General features: G+C 46.9%; 1 protein-coding gene across 4 annotated transcripts in view; it reads right to left on the minus strand.

Annotated features, from left to right (window-relative positions):
* CIZ1 (CDKN1A interacting zinc finger protein 1) overlaps nt 1-21,708 on the minus strand; it is a 1,193,645-nt gene that overhangs the window by 1,074,290 nt on the left and 97,647 nt on the right. For all 4 annotated transcript variants that reach the window (XM_085614087.1, XM_085614089.1, XM_085614086.1 and 1 more), the window contains exon 3: nt 5,580-5,734. The gene's annotated coding sequence lies outside the window, so the exon portion shown is untranslated. The remainder of the gene's footprint in view (nt 1-5,579; nt 5,735-21,708) is intronic.

Below are 21,708 nucleotides of genomic sequence, written 5' to 3' on the forward strand. Positions count from 1 at the left end.
AAAAAGTGAGAGAAAAATTACCGAAATAATATGCGAAACCGTCATTAGTGATCTAATGCGCAAAGGGTTGAGAAAAGTCGTCGCGAACTGGGCGTGAACAACACGGAACCGCATCCCTCTACTGCGTTTCTGAAATAATGACGACGGTTGAAGTGTTATCATAGGGGCAAGGGGTGGATCACGGGTGGCAAAGTGCATTAGGATCTTTGAAAGTCGCGTGACCATGGAAAGTTGTAGACAAGCGCGGCCTCAAAAGTTAAAGCAACGTGCGTGCGCAGTCTGCTCATTTTCAAGCACTGCACTCGTGCTTGTGGCGAGCCGCTTCTCGCTCCCGCAAGGTGGATATCACCACAAACCCGAGCGTGTGCTTGAAAATGAGCAGAGCGACGGATAAAGGCCCTCCTATGCAGCGCACGCGCGCTGCATAGACGAGACCTAAAAAATGGTGGGAGCATAGCGAAAATAGTTTCTGAATGGTAAGAACAAGCGTCATTTGTTATGCTATGAGTGGTGTCAGCTGAGACACAATGTTCTATGTATGGCTAGTGGATGGTAAACCGATGAACTGCGTAACTTGCAGTGCTCTCATGATGTTGAGAGACTCAGCCCCTTTTCCACTACTTCCAGAATGAACGCTCTACGTTCCTTGCTTCCCTGATCCCTGGTAAGGTCCAGAAACTGATCCAAAGAACCCCACACAGCTCTTTGGCTCTACAGCTCCGCGCCATGAGGACAGTGGACCTCGGCTGAGGGGTTGTGGCTGCCAACAGTCTGGCATCCTTCTCCACTGCTTCTACTAAAGTGGGGAGCTGCCTCTGAGGTGGCGTTGACCACTGGACAACTGCTGATTTGAAACTACTCAAGGGATTAAGGAGGGATATTTTCTCCACTCAGAATCACTATCATGCTCTAGATGGAGTACCACGTACATGACGTAGAATTCGAAAAGCGTGGGAGATGTAGAGTCAGGATGCTTCAAACTCAGCCTGCCCTTGGGTCAACTACTGTTGCTCCCAAGGATATTGATAATTTGTCTTAAAGGCAAGGTAACTTTAGTTAGTTAGAGCGCAAATTCCTGAAAGCTGTAGAGGGGAGATGCTGTTTGTGTAGCGGGTGATGCTGATGCGGAGAGAGATGCTGTGAGATGCTGAGGAAGAAACCGAATGCAGAACTTTCTATCTTAATTTAATTGGGGTTAGAAGACGACTTGCGGAAGAATCTCAAGGAGGGGTGCGGCGAAATCGTCGGTATTGGAGAGGTCAACTATCCTGTCCTGAAGTCTTTGTCGCCTGAACTATCCCGGGGGACCCTTACCAGCCCTTTGGCCAGGGGATTGATTTTCACACCGTTCTTGGTAAATATTATTTTCAGATGTTCTTTTCTCTCTGTCCTCTCCCTTTCTGAGCATAAGTCATTGCAAGTGTTCGAAGTATGTGTTTGATGATTAATTGAATTTTCTCTCCTAATGAGTGAAGGCGAATGTACTATATTTTTGAAATGGTTCACATGCTCTAAAATTTTAGATAAAGTTTTTTTAAACCTTAAAAGAGTCTGTGGTTATTACATTTTAATAAAAGTATAGGTAAGTTAAGTTTTATGTCATTATCACCATCAATTAGTTCAACTAATGGTCCATCGACCAGAGGAAATAACTTTTTGATCTGTGAAGGGTTAGTAAAGATATTATAGACTAATCCTGAACAAGTGGGAAAACCTATAAAAACCCCAGCCTAGCGGTTTACTTGACAGAGTGAGTGTGTTTATGGGTCCAAGGTGAGTATCAGTTGTCTGTTGATGGTAACCCGCTGGATCACCCCCACAAGTACAACGAAAGCAGTGCTCAATGGAGAGAACATCAAGGCCTACCGGGCTCCGACTCTCAGGAAGGGGGCACTCGGAGAGGGGGGAGAGAAACCCAAGATAAGGTGAAGAGCCTGGGGGAGGAGAGGCTAAGGGTACAAGACACTGACCTAAAGCCTCACCAGTAAGCGGCAGTGGACACTCAGGGAGAGTGGAGGACAACCCAAGATAAGGTGATGGGTACAAGACACTGACCTAAAGCATCACTGGCAAGGGCAGTGGACATGAGGGGAGGGTGGAGAGCTAGCCCAAGATAAGGTGAAGGGTACAAGACACTGATGTGAAGCCTCACCGGCAAGGGCAGTGGACACTCGGGGAGGGTGGAGAGCTAGCCCAAGATAAGGTGAAGGGTACAAGACACTGACCTAAAGCCTCACCGGCAAGGGCAGTGGACACTCGGGGAGGGTGGAGAGCTAGCCCAAGATAAGGTGAAGGGTACAAGACACTGACCTAAAGCCTAACTGGCAAGCGGCAGTGGACACTCGGGGAGGGTGGAGAGCAACCCAAGATAAGGTGAAGGGTAAAATACACTGACTTAAAGCCTCTCGGCAAGCGTCAGTGGGCACTCAGGGAGGGTGGAGAGCAACTCAAGATAAGGTGAAGGGTACAAGACACTGACCTAAACTTTCACCGGCAAGGGCAGTGGACATGAGGGGAGGGTGGCGAGCATCCCAAGATAAGGTGACCGGTACAAGACACTGGCGTAAAGCCTGAGCAACCAAAGATAAGGTGAAGGGTATGAGACACTGACCTAAAGCCTCACCGGCAAGCAGCAGTGGACATGAGGGGAGAGGGGTCAAGTGGAGAAGGCATCTCCTGGTCAAATGTTTTGACATGCTAGTTCAAGCACTCGTAAGCATGGGTTTGAGGTATTGCTGGGATAGGCCAGGCTGTGCTGGCGATATGTGGATGGTTATATGATTGTAAGGTTTCTATCAAAACTTTAATAAAATGAATTAAAAAAAAAAAAGAACTATAATACTGAGCCCAGTAGTAATATCCTATACCACTGTGACTGGGAGCTCCTGGAGGCTACAGAAAGGCATATAAGGCTGATATAACTGAATGTCAAATTGTTTGACCCCAAAAAAGTGCAGGAATTACTAGGATGGCACCTGCCTTTTAATTAGCCTGTCTCGATGGCACCGGGGTCCCAGAAGCTCCAATGCAGAGGAGAACATGACCTTTCAGCTGAGCTGGGAGCCTAAGATACAGGGTTGTGAGAACACTCAGCCTGGCACCCAGGAGAGCTCCTTCAGACTGCTACCTTTCACCTCTTGATAACGCTAATAACCACAAATGGAATAAAATCCCTAAAAGAAAGCGCACAAAAAGTGTCTCTTTCCAGAATATTTTTCGGTTAAAGGAAGAACGCTTAATAAAACAGCGAGGAGGTTGAAAAGGTGAGACGAGTCCACCTGAAAAGAATGGAAAGTTTCCTACCTAAACGAGATCATTAAAACAAAAAAAAGTTTAACAATCATACAAAAATGTAGAGTCAAGTCAAATAATTTCTACCAATTACAAAGACACAACTAACGTCAAGGCGCCAGCATGTTCCGGGATGCTTGCTCTACCAAGAAATGAACCGGCCAACAGACCACAGATTCTGCCTTCTATGGAGGAGCAGGCACAAAGGCCTCTCCATCAGACGGTACCTCTGGCACCATGTCCCGCTTGAAGCTCTTACAGACACTAGGACTGTCTCGCCATTACCTCTGAGGTTATTGGCACACTTTGATGCCCAGTGTGCGACAGAAGCACTTAAGAATTCTAGACTACGATTAAAAAAAACATGATTTTGCACCAGCCAAACAATTTCTGACACTCGTTTGCAAACTAAATTTTTTTGAATAATTTAGAAAAAGCTGCGTTTTCTCTCTTCAAAAATGTTTCAAAATGAAACGTTGTGCAATTTAAAATGTGTTCGGGTTCCTGCCTATTGGCAGTTTTTTTATCATGTCCTTCGTGTCTCAAGGACATGGTCGGGTCGCCATGACGGAGGATTCATCTAGCCAACGATCCTTTCCAGCCCTCAAGAGCATACTGCTCTCTAAAGGCAGCATGTAAAGAGAGTCCTCGAGTGCTCTTTTTTTTTAACTTTTTTTTTATTGCCATTTTTACATTAGACACATTGTACATCGTATAGATCATTCAGATAGTTATAACAGATTGTACATTCAATAGTGGTACACATCATCTGCATATATCCGTGATACGTCATCGAAGAGCATGACCCACGTGCAAACTTGATATGAGGTGTATACCCCGGTGTCTCAGGTTCCAGATATGGCACAGAAACTAGGGCAAAACGAAGGCCTAAACTATGGGGGGGGGGGGGAGGCATGAACAGGCACAACCAATGATATCAGCGAGGGTATGTAGCGTCGTAGGGGTAAGGCACCTCTGTGTCCCATGAGTGTCTATCCTATTGGGGGTCGACCTAGAATTACGTTCGCATAATCGATTTTGGGGTATGTAAGGATATCATGTGGGCGGAATGTCGAGAGATTGGTTGGGCGGGGTCTGTGACGAGTCCTCGAGTGCTCTTTGTAGACCAAACTGTCTCTAGTTGCTGAACACCTCTCTTACCCGACAGGACGCACCGAAGACGACACTGGTCTCTAAAGCTTCAAGCCCTAGAAGGCATTTCTCTCCAGGGAACTCTCTCTTACCCCAGTCACTCTGGTCCAGAAGGGTTTGTTTGGCTCAGACACACTGCTCTGGAAGGGTCTTGCTTGGCTCAGACACACTGCTATGGACAGGTCTTGCTTGGCCCAGACACACCGCTCTGGAAGGGTCTTGCTTGCCCCAGACACACTGCTCTGGAAGGGTCAAGCGTGTCCCAGACATACTGCTCTGGAAGGGTCAAGCGTGTCCCAGACACCCTGCTCTGGAAGGGTCTTGCTTGCCCCAGACACCCCGCTGTGGAAGGGTCTCGCTTGGCTCAGACACTCTGCTCTGGAAGAGTCTCGCTCGGCTCAGACACTCTGCTCTGGAAGAGTCTCGCTCGGCTCAGACACTCTGCTCTGGAAGAGTCTCGCTCGGCTCAGACACTCTGCTCTGGAAGAGTCTCGCTCGGCTCAGACACTCTGCTCTGGAAGAGTCTCGCTCGGCTCAGACACTCTGCTCTGGAAGAGTCTCGCTCGGCTCAGACACTCTGCTCTGGAAGAGTCTCGCTCGGCTCAGACACTCTGCTCTGGAAGAGTCTCGCTCGGCTCAGACACTCTGCTCTGGAAGAGTCTCGCTCGGCTCAGACACTCTGCTCTGGAAGAGTCTCGCTCGGCTCAGACACTCTGCTCTGGAAGAGTCTCGCTCGGCTCAGACACTCTGCTCTGGAAGAGTCTCGCTCGGCTCAGACACTCTGCTCTGGAAGAGTCTCGCTCGGCTCAGACACTCTGCTATGGAAGGGTCTTGCTTGCCCCAGACACACTGCTCTGGAAGGGTCTCGCTTGGCTCAGACACTCTGCTCTGGAAGGGTCTTTATTAGCTCAGACACACTGCTATGGAAGGGTCTTGCGTACCCCAGACACTCTGCTCTGGAAGGGGCTTGCTTGCCCCAGACACACTGCTCTGGAAGATCTTGATTGCCCCAGACACACTGCTCTGGAAGATCTTGCTTGCCCCATATACACTGCTCTGGAAGCGTCTTGCTTGGTTTAGAAGACATTTCTTTAAAATTCAACTTGACCCAAGGACAAACATACAACTGGCAGTACCTTGCATGTGTTGCATAAACAGAGCTTGCTGCAGCATTGGGTTGGGACTCAAAATGCTTGCACGACTCGATGCCCCCAAGGTCATCATTTGCGGCTGCTGCTGTTGAGGTGGAGGCTGCTGTGGTGCAGGAAGCTGCTGTGGTGGAGGTATCACCCTGCAAAAATACAAATAATAAAACATTGATTTCTAGAAAAATCTGAAACAAACTAAACAACCGCAGGTACAGCACGCTACCATGGTGGGTTCAGGACAAAGAAGATGACCATCGTTAGGACAATGTATCCAAAGCTTTGTTTTTACGCTATCCCATTGGTTAATTTAGCTGCACTAGGTGACCACTCAATAGCCTTCTTTCAAACCCCACTGGGATCCTAACTAGACTGGTACATTAGTTTTACCTTTCTCGGTTAACTTTACATATCTCACCAGTGATTTGTCAGCATTATACAAATACCTTTATTAAATGTAGATAAGGAGTAAGCTATGCTTTAAAGTGGTTTTGACGGTTTCTAAGCACCCAAGAGAGTGGACAAGTCTGTGGATTTGAACTCATACAGCCAACAATCGTCCAAAACGGCCACAAAGCACAAAGAAATTCGAAAAACATTATGCCCCAAGACAAAGGACCCAGAGTGCTTTAATAGTGATGATTCAGATTTAACACTGTGGTCGACATGCTCTGCTCGATTTTATATGTCCTGGGCAGCACTATTTATGGAGCTGCCTTGATTGTTGGGTTTTACTGCTTGGAAAAGCAATACAACCAATCAAAAGATTCATTTTACAAATGTGCATAAATAAAAATACCAAAAGCGCCATTATCTCCTGTTTAAGTATCCACAGAATGTGCACCAGGTTGGGTAACCAAGGCCAGATGGGTTTAGTGCCTTGATGCCCAGACACGTTTAGGATCCAACTGGACACCTGAAGTCCATACAATGTTAGGAGGGCATTCACTGGACGTGGACCAGCATCCACCTCTGCTTGTTGCCAAACTTTAACAGAAGCATCACTAGCCCTCTAGGCTTCAACATTCCAAACTGAGAACTGATCATTTAGGGCAGGCACTAATTAGATCCTCAAACATCATTTAGGACACATCCAAGCTAGGAGGAGGGTTCCAACATTAGAATCAACATGACCAGTGGAAGACACCAGGACCCACCACCACCACAATGGGGTGTGTGAAGTCAAGAGATGTCCAGGGGCCGAATTACACATGTGGCGCATTTTCCTCCATTGCGCCGGGGGCTCCTTTAAAACGGTGTGCCCAGTGCAATGAAGGAAAATGCACCATATTTTGGTGAATGTGCTGCACTGGGGGCAGCGCATTCACGTAAAATACAGAGCGGCTGCTTTACAGCTGCTCCTTGTTTGACTGTGCCGGCGGCCACCCACCTGCACTTTTAAAGGGGATATCTGGGGGGGTCAATAGGACCCCCTTTACCCCCTGCAGAGGTCTGGCGCACTGTCAGTGCGCCTCCTGAGGGCTTCTTTGACTCGCGTCGATAGTACGGAGCAGGCGAGAGGCAAAGGGATTCCCTTATTTGCGTTGAGCACGCCCCCATGCAAATGAGGGGACGCCCCCTTGAAGATATTGCTGGCGTTTTATGTGCATCAGTATTACAGAAGAACAATTGTTACTTACCTGTAAACAGGTGGTTCTCCAGTATTGGTGTCTTTCATAGATTCACATGCTTGAATATTCCCCGTCGTCGGAGTGGGAGTCCCACGGTAAATAAAATAGCAATATATATAGCAAAATATATACATAAATAATCACATAATTAGCGTTATACAGGTGTAAAAACACCCATAGTGTACCTATATGAGAAACTCCATAGGAATACAATGGAGAGAGACAAAAGACTTTTGTAGTCTATCTCTGTCATTATGTAAGTCCGAACTCCAGCCAATCAGGCGTCAGCCCCTCTCTAGAACCTTCTCCTCAGAGCCTCTCACCTCAGATTTTCGTAGCACAAGAATGACTGTAGAGTGTATGAGGAGAAGAGAGCCTCTGAAGGGAGGAGGGAGGGTCGCATGTGAATCTATGAAAGACACCAATACTGGAGAACCACCTGTTTACAGGTAAGTAACAATTGTTCTTCTCCAGTATTAGGGTGTCTTTCATAGATTCACATGCTTGAATATAGAATAGCTAGCAGTAACAATCACCATTGTTTCCATGCCAAAATAGATTCAAAATTATAAAGATAATCAATCTTCTTATGCATAAAAACAGTATTGAACAACTGTAACATTGTAAATGCATAATATATAAATGGAAACAATATGGAGGTGGGAGGAAGAGGCTCACCTTACTTAAAAAGATTGCGCAGCACTGCCTGTCCCACTGCAGCATCCTCCTCGCTTAAAGTTGCCAAGCAGTAGTGCTTAGTAAACGTGTGTCTGGTCGACCACGTAGCTGCTCTGCAGATGTGTTGCAAAGATACTCCAGCAAATAAGGCAGTAGATGATGATACTGCCCTAGTGGAGTGTGCCCTCACTGGAGACTGCAGAGGTTTATTTGCCCTTTGGTGGCAGAAGACAATAGCTGCCGAGATCCAGCGTGCAATCGTTGGTTTAGTAACCTGACGTCCTTTATGACAGCGTCCATATGCTATAAAAAGTTGATCGGATTTTCGGAACGAAGCTGTCTTACTGATGTAGAACTTTAGACACCGCTTCACGTCCAAAGAATGCAATCTTTGCTCTGCGGGTGTCTGAGGATTGGCAAAAAAGGTCTTTAATATTACTGGTGTATTAATATGAAAGTCAGTAGGCACCTTGGGTAGAAATGATGGATTGGTGCGTAACACTACAGCATCCGGTTTGAACTGCAGGAAAGGAGGTTTGATGGTAAAAGCATGAATGTCACTGACACGACGTGAAGACGTTAGTGCCAGAAGTAGGGCTACTTTCCAAGTTAGATATTTTAGGTCGGCCTTGTGAATGGGCTCGAACGGTGGTCTCATCAATTGCGCTAACACAACGTTGAGGTGCCACAACGGAGGAGGACGCCGAACTGGCGGAAATTTTCGGAATAAGCCTTTAAAGAATTGCGGATTATTCTTGAGGAACAAAGGGAACTTGATCCATCTTGCCGGAATCGGGAAATAGCTGCTAGAAAAACCCGTAAGGTTGCATGAGACAGTCCAGAACTAGCTAGGTGCAAGAAGAATGGTAGCAATTGCTCTGCCGTGGAATGTATCGGATGGACTCCGTTAGCAGCACACCAGTGGCAGAATCTTTTCCATTTGAATTTGTACGTCCTGACTGTAGAGGGTGCTCTTGCTTGGGCCAAAATATCCCTACAATCCTGCAGGATGTCTAGGTGGGCGAACTCATGGTGTTCAGGTTCCAGGCCAATAAGCTCAGTGAGGAGGGATTTGGATGACAAATTCTCCCTTCGCTCATTGTGAGCAGATCCGTCCGATGTTGCAGGAGGATTGGTTGGCATTGGGACAGCAGGAGCAGTTCTGAGAACCACGCTTGTCGTGGCCAGCGCGGGGCTATTAGAATCAGGTGGCAAGGTTGTCTCCTCAACTTCCAAATACCCCGAGGTATGAGGGGTATTGGAGGAAAGGCGTACGCAAATAGATTGCACCAGTTTATCAAAAGGGCATTCCCCTGCGACTTCTTGTGGGGATGCCAGCTTGCGTAATTTCGGCATTTCCGGTTCTCCGGCGTAGCAAAGAGATCCAGTTGCGGACGACCCCATAGTTGGAATATCCTCTCTAGAGTGGGTTGGTGTAACTCCCACTCGTGGGTCGACGAGGAGGACCTGCTCAGGGAATCCGCTAGGACATTGGATAATCCTGGTAGATGTACTGCCGTAATCATGATATGATGACTGAGAGACCAGTCCCAAATTCTTTGAGCTAACCTGGAGAGACTTGGGGATTTTGTTCCGCCCTGTTTGTTCACATAGTGCATACAGGTTGTGTTGTCTGTCTGTATTAGCACTGACTCTCCTTGGAGCAAAGGTAGAAATGATTTTAGAGCCAGAAAAATCGCCATCAGCTCCAACTTGTTGATGTGGCAAGATCTTTGATGTGTTGACCATCTTCCCTTCACAGAGAGATCCTCCAAATGTGCGCCCCATCCCTCCAATGAGGCGTCTGTCGTGATTGTCCTGTCCGGCGGCACCGACAGAAATGACATGCCTTCCGTCAAGTTGGCTGGAATTGTCCACCATGCGAGTGCTGACTTCATTTGATCTGTGACACATATCATGTCGTGGAAAGATCCCGTTACCTGACGCCACTGAGCATCCAGAGCTTCCTGGATAGGACGTGTCCTCAGTCGGCAATGAGGGATCAAGGCAATGGATGATGACGCCATTCCCAGAAACGATTTTAACAGTCTCACAGAAACTGACTCTTTTGATCTGATCAGAGACACCAGTCGCAGCATCTTTTGTAAACGCTCCTGGGAGAGAAACGCCTTTGCTGATACAGTTTCCAGAGTTGCTCCCAGAAAATCTCTTTGTTGGTACGGATGAAGTTGGGATTTTTCTGCATTTACGGACAGACCTAATGAGCGAAACACGTCCTGGCACAGAAGAGTGTGTTGTCGCAGGTGAGTGCTTGACTGAGATTTCAGGAGAAAATCGTCCAGGTATGGAAATATTTGCACTCCCTGGAGTCGCAAAAACGCTATTACTGGAGCTAGTACCTTCGTGAACACTCGAGGGGCCGAGCGCAGGCCAAATGGTAACACTTTGAATTGGTAATCGTGTTGACCCACTTGAAAACGCAGGAACTTCCGATGCCGCTGTAATATAGGGATATGAAAATAGGCATCCTGGAGATCTATCGTTGCCAGAAAATCTTCCTGCAAGAGTAAGCGCAAGATGTCTACTAGCGTCATCATACGGAAGGATTGGCTCTTTATATATTTGTTCTGATGGATACATCTGCCAGTGGATTCCTCACCTTGTGAATATCCCCTGCGCCAGCATTCCACGGAACTTTTCTTCCCCAGCATTCCACGTCGACGTGGGCGACGTCACAATACATCGGCTCCGCACGCGACTCCGTGCGACGTCATCGGAGCCATAAGAAGCCCACGTCGGCGTGATGACGTCAGTTCCCTTTTTTCCGCGCCGTCGACGCGCAACGGTTTTTTCCCAGTGCTCTCTAGATACTTTGTAGTCTAGTGGTGTATTCTTGTTAAAATCGGTATGTCTTCGACGAGGAAGTCGGGCTTTAAGCCCTGTAGGGAGTGCGGAGGCCTGATGTCCATGACGGATCCGCATCAGAATTGTTTATGGTGTCTCTCCTCTGATCATGATGTGGATGAGTGCGGGTGCTGTAGGAGCATGAATCCTAAAGCACTGAAGGAGAGGAAGACCAAACTCTTCATGAAGAAGATCGGTGAGGAGAAGAGAGGGAGGAAAAAGGAGAAGTCCAGGCGGGAGTCTTCGACTTCGAGGTCGTCGAAGTCGAAGAAGCACCATAAGAAGAGGAAGCATTCTTCTCGGCGTCGGTCCTCGAAGTCTAAGAGGTCGAGGTCGGCTTCGCCTCGTCGACGTCAGAGCAAGGTCTTGTCTCCTTCGCCTTCTCCGGATAAGTCTTCGAAGTCTCCCTCTCCGAAGCGGACTCTGGCTCGTTCCCCGACGCCGTCGCCGGCGCCGTCCAAGGCTTCGACTCCGGGTCGGGTGGAATCTGATGTGGAGCAGGAGCAGGAAGAGTCTGTCCCGGTGCCTGATGACTCCGCTGTTCCGGTGGAGGATTCGGAGGAGCCGACGCCGGTGGCTCCACAGGAGGATACAGGGGCAGTTCCTTATCCCCAATTCCCGGCTCCAGGTACGGATCCTTCGGGATTTCTGAATGCCATGTATGGCATTTTTCAGAGAGCATCCTTCCCATCCGGAGCACCAGCAGGTCCCGTGGGTCCGATGGCATTTTCTCTGGGAGTGCCGCAGCAATACGCTCAGGCTCCTTTTCTGCCTTTTATGCCGATGGCGCCTTCTTGGCAGTTTCCGGCGCCGGTTGGGAATCCGGCTCGACCTCGGATGGATGGTCAATCTTCGGAGCCTTCTTTGACGCCGAGGCCGGCTCCATCGACGCCGCATCCGGCGCCGTCGACTCCACCTGTGGCGCCTCCGACGCCGATGCCTTTGGCTCCACCGACGCCGCGTACGACGTCGACGACGCCGGCTCCCCGGAATCGATCAAGGCGTGAGGCCCAAAGGGTTTTGGAGGAGGAAAGATTTCGTGCTGAGGTGGAAGAAGGTGAGGTCGACTCTTCTTCGGATGAGTTTGGAGGTATAGAGGTAGCAAGTGGTTTGGATACCACCCCGGAGTGGGAGCATGCTTCTTCAAGGTCTTCTCCACCACAGGAATTGGCGCCCTACCATGTTGTGATCAAGAAGGCTGCGGAGTTGTTAGATCTGCAGCTGCCCTCTGTGGAGTACAAGTCCAATCTGCTCACAGAGGTGTTGCACTCCCCGACGTCGGCTTCGGAGCCTTTGCTACCTTTCAATGAGGCTCTCTTGGAACCAGTGTTGGAGGTGTGGAAGAAGCCTCTATCAGCTCCAGCAGTTTGCAGGCAGGTGGCAAGGAGATACAGGGTTGCGCCAGGAGACCCGGATTTTTTATCTGCGCATCCTTCTCCGGAGAGCCTAGTGGTGCAGGCTTCATGTTCTAAACATGCTTCGGGTGCTTTCCCCCAATCTCCTGCTGATAGGGAGTCAAAGAAAGTTGATCAGGCGGCCAAAAAGTCTTTCTCCTCAGGAAGTATGGCGTTGAAGTCATCAAATGCTACGTGCTTGCTGGGGCGTTATGTTCATGCCCTGATGGACTCTATAAAAACTCTGGCCCCTAAGTTACCTGAGGGGGATAAGTCGTCCTTCATGGAGGTTGTGGCGGACACTCAGGCAGCTGCCAGGCAGGTGATCCAGTCTGGGCTGGATACGGCGGACTCTGTGGCGAGGATTATGGGGTCGTCCATTGCCGCAAGGAGACAAGCTTGGCTCCGTTCCTCAGGGTTTTCTGCAGATGTCCAGGCCACGCTGGTGGATCTGCCCTTTGATGGACAAAAGTTGTTTGGGGAGAAGGCAGATTCTGCTCTTCAACGTTTTAAGGACAGTAGGTTAACGGCGAAGTCCTTGGGTCTGCAGGTTCCTGTGAGAGGTTCAACTTTCCGTAAGGCTAGGGGATTCGGAAGGTCATCCTTTCGCTCCTTCCGACAGCCACAACAACAGCAGCAACAACAGCAGCAAAATCCCCTCTATCGTTCCTATAGAGGGAAGCAAAGGGGTCGGAGAGGTTCTGGTCGTAACCCCTCTTCTTCCTCCTCCTCCTCCTCTGCTCCAAATGACGCTTCAGGGAAGCAGCCCTAGATCCCCCATCCCGGATCATGTAAGACCTGTGGGGGGTCGGGTGTCCTACTTTCTACGGGGTTGGAAATCTGTTACAACCGACCTTTGGGTTTTGAACCTCGTAGAGACTGGGTACGCCCTTCCCTTTCGGGAGTTTCCTCCCCCTTACCCTCCTTGCCAAGGTTATTGCTCGGAGGACCACCTGCTTCTCCTGCAGAAAGAAGTTCAAGCTTTGTTTCAGAAGGGCGCAATAGAGGTGGTTCCGGAGCAGGAAAGGGGTCAGGGATGCTACTCCCGGTATTTCCTGATCCCCAAGAAGGACGGCAGATTGCGTCCGATTCTGGACCTCAGAATCTTGAATTTTTACCTGAAACAGGAGAAGTTCAAGATGCTGACCCTTGCGCAGGTTCTTCAAGCGTTGCGGCAAGGAGACTGGATGGTGTCGCTCGACTTGCAGGACGCGTACTTCCATGTCCCAATCCTGAAGTCGCACAGGAAGTATCTCCGTTTTACGGTTGGGTCGCAGCATTATCAGTTTGCGGTCCTCCCGTTTGGTCTTACTACTGCACCTCGAGTCTTCACAAAGGTGATGGCAGTGGTGGCTGCTCATCTCAGGAGGTCGGGGATTCCGGTTTTCCCCTACCTGGACGACTGGCTTCTGAAGGCAGAGTCCCCAGAGATGGTGCAGCGTCATCTGCAGGTGACAACTCAGCTGTTATTCGACTTGGGTTTTTCGATCAATGTGCCCAAGTCTCACCTGGTGCCCTCTCAACGCAACCTGTTTATAGGGGCAGTACTGGACACTACTGTGTGTCGAGCATTCCCTCCTCCTCAAAGGATTCTCGACATTCAGGAGATGGTCCCTTTATTCCACAGTGGAGCGGTTGTTCCAGTTCTGAAGGTCCTTCGCCTGCTCGGTCTATTCGCTTCCTGCATTCTGTTGGTCAACCATGCACGCTGGCACATGAGGGCGCTCCAGTGGTGCCTCCGCAAGCAGTGGTATCAGCACAACGGGGATCTCGGGGAGTCGATCAAGATCTCCGGAGAAGCTGCAGCGGATCTGTCTTGGTGGAGCGTGGAGGGCAATCTGTCCCAAGGAAAGCCTTTCCATCTACCTCCATCGGTGGCCACAGTGATAACGGATGCCTCCACCCTAGGGTGGGGGGCTCATCTGGGGGATCTGGAGATCAAGGGTCTTTGGTCTCCAGAGGAGAGGTTGTTTCATATCAACCTTCTGGAATTGCGGGCGATTCGTTTGGCACTCAAGGCTTTTCTCCCTTCCCTTCGCGGTCAGTCAGTTCAAGTCCTGACGGACAACACGACCGCGATGTGGTATATAAACAAACAGGGAGGGGTAGGGTCTCTTTGTCTCTGCAGAGAGGCCCTGCGGCTGTGGTCCTGGGCTCAGGACCATCGGATTTGTCTGATGGCAAATCATCTGGCCGGGGTGCTGAACGTGCGTGCGGACAGTCTCAGTCGGCAGTTCTCCGCCGACCACGAGTGGAGGCTCCATCCGGAGGTGGTTCGTCACGTCTTTCGGACGTGGGGGACTCCTTGGGTGGACCTGTTTGCCACCCGAGAAAACGCGCACTGCCCGTCATTCTGCAGTCTCCAGTATCCGATGCAGGGGGCGTTGGGGGACGCGTTTCAGTTGAGTTGGAGCTCACGACTCCTTTACGCGTTTCCTCCCATACCCTTGATTCCTCGGGTTCTGAGGAAGATTCGCCAAGACCGGGCCCAAGTCATATTGGTCGCCCCGGACTGGCCAAGAAGGGTGTGGTACACAGATCTTCTCCACCTCTCCTCGTGCCCTCCGCTCCGTCTCCCTCTGAGGGCAGACCTCCTCTCGCAGTCGGAGGGGCAGGTTCTACACCCCCACCTCCAGAGCTTACACCTTCATGCCTGGAGATTGAACGGGGCAACCTGAGTTCCTTCTCTCTCCCACCTGATGTGGTGGACGTTATTTTATCGGCCAGGCGACACTCCACCAAGTCCATATACTCCTACAGGTGGTCTAAGTTTGTAAAGTGGTGTGGAGAGAGGTCCATTGACCCTTTAAAGGCTCATCTTTCTGATGTGCTTCAGTTTGCTCTTTCCTTGGCTCAGCAGGGCTGTGCGGTGGCCACGGTTAAGGGCTACCTTTCGGCCTTGTCGGCATTTCTGTGCCTTCCAGATCAACCTTCGTTATTTAAATCTCCGGTTGTTCTGAGGTTCATCAAGGGCCTTACAAACATGTTTCCTCCCACTCCATTTGTAATGCCTCAGTGGGACCTTAATCTTGTCTTAACCTTTTTAATGGGGTCCCCATTTGAGCCTCTTCATAATTGTCCTTTGAGGCTGTTGTCCTTTAAGGTGGTCTTTCTTGTAGCCATAACCTCGGCAAGGAGGGTAAGTGAGCTTCAAGCTCTTAGTTCCAAACCTCCTTTTCTTACCTTGCATGCTGAAAGGATGGTTCTCAGGACCAGGGCTGCTTTCCTGCCAAAAGTTGTTACTCCTTTCCATTTGGGGCAGTCTATTACCCTCCCTGTTTTTTATCCACCCCCTCATCCTTCCAAAGAAGAAGAAAGACTCCATCGCCTTGACCCGAAGAGGGCTATGAGTTTTTATTTGGACAGGACCAAGGACTTTCGTGTTGATGACCAGCTTTTTATTGGCTACGTTGGTCGTTCTAAAGGTAGAGCGGTGCACAAGCGCACGCTGTCAAGGTGGATTATACTGACCATCAAGATCTGCTACGCCTTGGCTGGTAAGACTCCTCCTGAGGGTATTCGTGCTCACTCTACTAGAGCTAAGTCTTCAACATCTGCTCTGGCCCGGGGTGTTCCTGTGGCAGATATTTGTAAGGCCGCGACTTGGGCCTCCCTCCATACTTTCGCAAAGCATTATTGCTTGGACTCTGAGATGAGGAGGGAGGGCCACTTCGCGCGCTCTGTCTTGCAAGACTTTCTGGTATAGGAAGGTGGACACCCTCCTCCGGGAGTGGGGACTGCTGTGGGAATCTATTCACAAGGTGAGGAATCCACTGGCAGATGTATCCATCAGAAGAACAAGTTACTTACCTTCGGTAACGCTTTTTCTGGTGGATACAGTATCTGCCTGTGGATTCCTCACCAACCCACCCGCCTCCCCGTTGTCCACCTTTTGTATACCATGAAATTGGTCTTGTTTGAAATGCTTATATTTTCTCTTGTACATTTGTAGGTAATGCTTGTTTGATTAGCATTCCTTTGTTTTGTATGCTATGTATATGTATTGGTTTTTCTATATACTGTGTATACTTGGGATTGTCGTTGGTTCACCTGTTCGCCTCGAAGGCACGGAAAAAATGGGTGGAACTGACGTCATCACGCCGACGTGGGCTTCTTATGGCTCCGATGACGTCGCACGGAGTCGCGTGCGGAGCCGATGTATTGTGACGTCGCCCACGTCGACGTGGAATGCTGGGGAAGAAAAGTTCCGTGGAATGCTGGCGCAGGGGATATTCACAAGGTGAGGAATCCACAGGCAGATACTGTATCCACCAGAAAAAGCGTTACCGAAGGTAAGTAACTTGTTCTTTAGTGCCCTTAGATCGAGGATGGGCCTCCACTCTCCGTTTTTCTTTGTGATCAGAAAGAACCGGGAATAAAAACCTTTTCCCTTTTGAGACACTGGCACCAATTCTATAGCTCCTTTTTGCCTTAAAAGTCGAACTTGATGCAACAGTTCTTTCATGTGAGCTGGTGGCGGTCCGGAGGGTGGTGTGGGAGGAGGGAATTTGGTGTCCCCTTTTTACAATGTCCAAAACCCAACGGTCCCTTGAGATGGAGGACCATTGGGAAAAGAACAGAGAGATTCGACCTCCAACCTTGTCCGTCTGGTAAGAGTCACTGTCTCTTTGACGCGGTTCCTCTGTATGAGGATTTTCCTCTATATGACTTGGAGGTTTGCTGTCGTGATGCTTGCTGTTGCTGGCCATAAGAGTAACGGTTGGATCCTTGATTGTAAGGTTTGTATTGTTTATTGTCCCTTCGAAAACTTGAGGAGGTGCCGCGTCCGCGTGCACCACGAAAAATGCTCCTTTGAAATTGAAGGTTTCCTAACGATCTAGCTGTCTCAGTATCCTTCTTTATGGACTGTAGAGCTTCATCGACGTGGCTTCCAAATAACGCCTCGCCGTCATACGCCATGTTAAGGATCATGGACTGTACCTCCCGACGAAAGGATGTCGATCTTAACCATCCTTGCCTACGCAGAACAGCCGCTCCGGCAAGCTGACGGAACCCCATGCAGGCGATGTCTACTGCACAATCGATTATTTCCGCCGATGCCGCTTCTCCCTCTTGGAGCAACTTCATTGCCTCCACCTTAGATGGCTCTGGCAACTCCTGAACCACATCCGAAATATCAGCCCATACTTGTCTGTCATATCGTCCCAAGATGGCCAAGGCATTAGCTGCTCTAACCACAGTAGAGGCCATAGAAGAGAATTTACGCCCTATGGCATCCATCCGACGTCCGTCACGATCCGGAGGTGTGGTGATAGTAGACGCAGGATTTTTCGCCTTGCGTTGCGCTGCCTGCGTAACGACTGACTCAGGTTTAGCCTGACTCGTGAGGCATGCTGGGGTTCCTATTGGTGCCTTATATTTTTTTTTTTTTTTTTTTTTATTTATTTTTATTATTCATGACAGTGCATTTAAATTCGTACATCACATACATATTTTGGCAGTGGAAAAGTATCATTAATTAATTGAAAGAATACAAAGAAGAAAAGAACATTATTCCTTAATAAATAAATCTCGTATCACGTATCTCCGACTTCAACCATTCTCTAAAAAATTTGTTAACGATCCCCAAATTAATAAACCAATGCGTTTTTTCCTAGCTCCCCTCAATGCATATAAATTCCATTCAATTTCATAAATACGATAGAGCTTTGATCTCCAAATACCAAAAGTAGGAGCGTCTGGAGATAACCATTCTGAAGCAATACATAACCGTGCCACAGTCATTGCGAGAAATAAAAAATACTTATAATCTAGCAAATAACTATCCGTTTTATCCTCTGTACCCAGTAACATAAGTGTAGGTGAAATTTTAAATGGACATGCTAGTAGCAACGATATAAATGATTCAATTCCCTTAAAAAAATCGGAAAGTTTTATACAATAAAAAAAAATATGCGCAATATCAGCGTCCGGGTCCCCACAGCGAAAACATTTTCCATCATATTTGTTTCCCCAACTTGCCATGCGTTTAGGAGTATAATATAACCTAAACAGGGTCTTATAAACTTGAGCTTTTAGATTAGCGGCAAGACAAATTTCTTTTGACAATTTTAAAGATTCAGATATATCAATTTGAGGATCTCCCAACTGTTCTATCCAGTACTGATTTTATTTGTGTAAATCATCATTTCTATATTCCATCAAAGCTTGATAAAGTGAAGCAATCCTCTTTTGAAGGCGAATCCCTTCTAGTATATTATTGGGAGATGCCGCTATCTGATTTTTAAAACAGAAGTCTCGAAGTTGGAGATATTTGAAAAATGAGGATTGGGAAAGCTGATATTTCTCTATCAGCTTGGCATATGTTAAAAATATTGCTTTAGTGTCATATAAATCACCAATTTTGGAGATCCCCTTTTTGACCCACATTTTCGCGTTATTGTCCCAGAAAACTGAGGGGAGTATTTTATCCGCATCGAAAGGTGTGTAATATGAAATTTTACCAAAATTAATCAATTTCTTAATATTTCTCCACACTCTAAACGCTGAAACCAATACCTTGAAGCGAGTATGCTTGTAGTAATGACCTTCCAGTTCCTTTAATAAACAGCCTTTAGCATGCTCTCCCAACATCAAAAAGAAAATAGAAGGAGCTTCCGCCTCATTTTTTGGGGGATCGCCAGTCAAAATATAACTCATTTTCTGCAGAAAGCAAACATAATAGTAATATAAAAAGTCAGGCAGATTTCGTCCACCTCTTTCTTCTCGAAGAGTTAACCATTTCATACCTCTTCGAATCTTACCAGGAGCCCAGAAGAATTTTCCACAACTAGTTTGTAATTGCTGTATCTGTTTATGAGAAAATTCAAGTGGAATACTACGAAATAGATATAATATCTTGGCAAGAACACTCATCTTAATAATATTTCCTCTGCCAACTATTGATAGTTGAAGTCGGCTCCATCTATCTAATGATTGCTTGATTTGGAGTGTAATTTCTTTCCAATTACTATCAGTTATCTCTGACATTTGAGTTCTAATCTTAATACCTAAATACGTAACCTCTTCTATTACACGCGATTCGTTAAACTGTATGCTTTTTGTACATAATATTTGGGTTTTAGCAGAGTTTAGTTTATACCCTGATATAGCTCCAAAAATTCTAGCTAAAGATTCAATCTCCACTATTGATTCCCTGGGATCAGTTGTCGTTATTGCAATGTCATCTGCATATGCAAATACTGAATGAGGGATACCTGAAGCTACAAACGGTTTAATATGATGCGAGTTTTGTATGCTAATAATAAAGGGATGGATATACAGTGCAAAAAGTAAAGGTGAACAAGGGCACCCTTGTCGTGTCCCTCTAGTAATATTAATCTTATCAGATTTAAGACCCATAGCAGCAATTCTCGCATTAGGAGTTTTATACAGGACTTGAATTGCGGTTAAAATAGCTTTCCCAAATCCCATTCTTCTCATCACTTCCCATAAATAATCCCATTCTACCCGGTCAAAAGCTTTTTCTGCATCGAGCAGTATCAATGCCAAGTCTCTCTTTTCGGTTTCTGCAATATCAAATAGGGTAATAACCTTATTAATATGAGAAACCGTTCCTCTTTTAGGTATAAAACCGTGTTGGGAAGTTGTGACTAGTGACGAGATAACTTTGGATAAACGATTCGATATCATCTTTGAGTACAGCTTACTGTCGCAATTAAGTAGGGATATTGGTCGATACGAGCCAGGTAGCTCTGGTGGTTTCCCCTTTTTACTAAACACTACTATGGATGCTTCATTCCAAGTTTTTGGGGCCATTCCCTTTTGTGCCATCCTAAATGTTTCTAGCATCACAGGCTTCATTGACTCAAAAAAACATTTATAAACTTCCCCCGGGATGCAGTCTGGACCGGCAGCTTTACTATTCGGAATGTTCTTAACTGCAGTCTCTAATTCTGCCATAGTAAAAGGGCTATCCAGGGCTTCTGCCTCCGTTTCAGTTAATTGATTTATTATACCCACATCCGGGATTTGAATTATATTAGACTTTGATTGTTGAGTATAGAGGTCAGAATAGAATTGATGAAAAATATCTAGTATAGCCGTTGGTGATTCTTGTACTATCCCGAATTGATCTTGTAGTTTGGGAATCAGTCGAGAACTTGTTTTCATTTTTAATCTTAACGCTAATGAGCGACCTATAGCTTCACCATATTCATGAATATGTCTTTTATTTATTAAGTATTTCCGAGCATTTTCTTCCGCCCAAACCCCAGTTATCTTCGCCTTGCATTGTGCAATTTTTGCTTCGGCTATAGAAACCTGTGATATGTTGTCTAATCTTTTTATTGCTTTAGCAAGCTCTACTTCTGCAACCTTTAATGATTCATAAAGCTCCCCCATGTGAGACCGTAATTTATTTTGGTTGTATAAACCAAAACTTATAGCTTCTCCTCTAAAACAAGCCTTGAAAGTGTCCCAAAGTATTGAAATATGAGCGGTACCTAGATTAATTTTAAAAAATTCTGTCATCCATCCCCTCATATAAATTCTATATTGTTCGTCTAAGCAGAGCTTCCTATCAAATGAAAAACTCCTTATACCTCTATAGTCCCCTAAGACAGAGCATTCCAATAATAAGGGGGAATGATCCGAGGTGACTCTAGGAAAGATTTGTATCTTAGTTTGATGTTGTATAGTTAAGGACGTAAAAAAGTAGTCTAACCGAACAAATTTCTTATGAGGTGCGGAATAAAAAGTGTATCCCGGGAGAGTAGAATGCCATTTACTCCATACGTCAATCAACCCATGATCAATTACTAAATCATATAGAGCCTTAAATACGCGTGGTTTACGTCCATTATAATGTTCTAAACCAGCCATTAGCTCACCAGTATTCAGATTAATATTAAGATCTCCACATAAAATTAACGGAGTTTTCCAATCAGCAAGTTCAATATTTAATTGTTGCAAAACTTCAGCCTCATCTAAATTGGAGCCATAAATTGTACAGATGGTAAGAGCCATTCCCGAGACTATAATTTCTAATAAAGCCCATCTACCCCATTTATCCGCTAATTTACGAATCATCGTGCAATATCCAATTCTAGAAAGAATCATAACCCCTCTGGTATTATTAGTTTGTTGAGAAGCAACCATCAACGTATACCCCAAATCTGTTACCAATGTCCTTCTGTCCCAAGATAAATGTGTCTCTTGTAGGCATACAATATCGGGACAAATATATCGTATTTCTGCAGCTATTCTACGTCTTTTATTGCTACAGTTAAGCCCTGAAACATTAAATGAACAAATCTTAATACTACGTTTCATGCTAACTTTTTATTATATTTTTTGTTTTTTTATTTTCCTCCAAATCAAAGGATAGCCATTAACATTACTTAACCAGTAATTGAGCAGTTTTATACCTTGGCTATTAATAAGTAAAACAAACATAACCTTTTCAACGCCAACACTCTCCCTTGTTACTGTCATGAATTTTTTTTTTCCATTGCTCCCCCACCCTACCCAAACCTTACACCTTACCCAGTGACCCTTGCCCCTCCCAGACCCCAAACCATCCCACAGCCT

The sequence above is a fragment of the Triturus cristatus genome, chromosome 1_2 (genome assembly GCF_964204655.1).
Source record: "Triturus cristatus chromosome 1_2, aTriCri1.1, whole genome shotgun sequence".
Taxonomy (NCBI): Eukaryota; Metazoa; Chordata; class Amphibia; order Caudata; family Salamandridae; genus Triturus; species Triturus cristatus.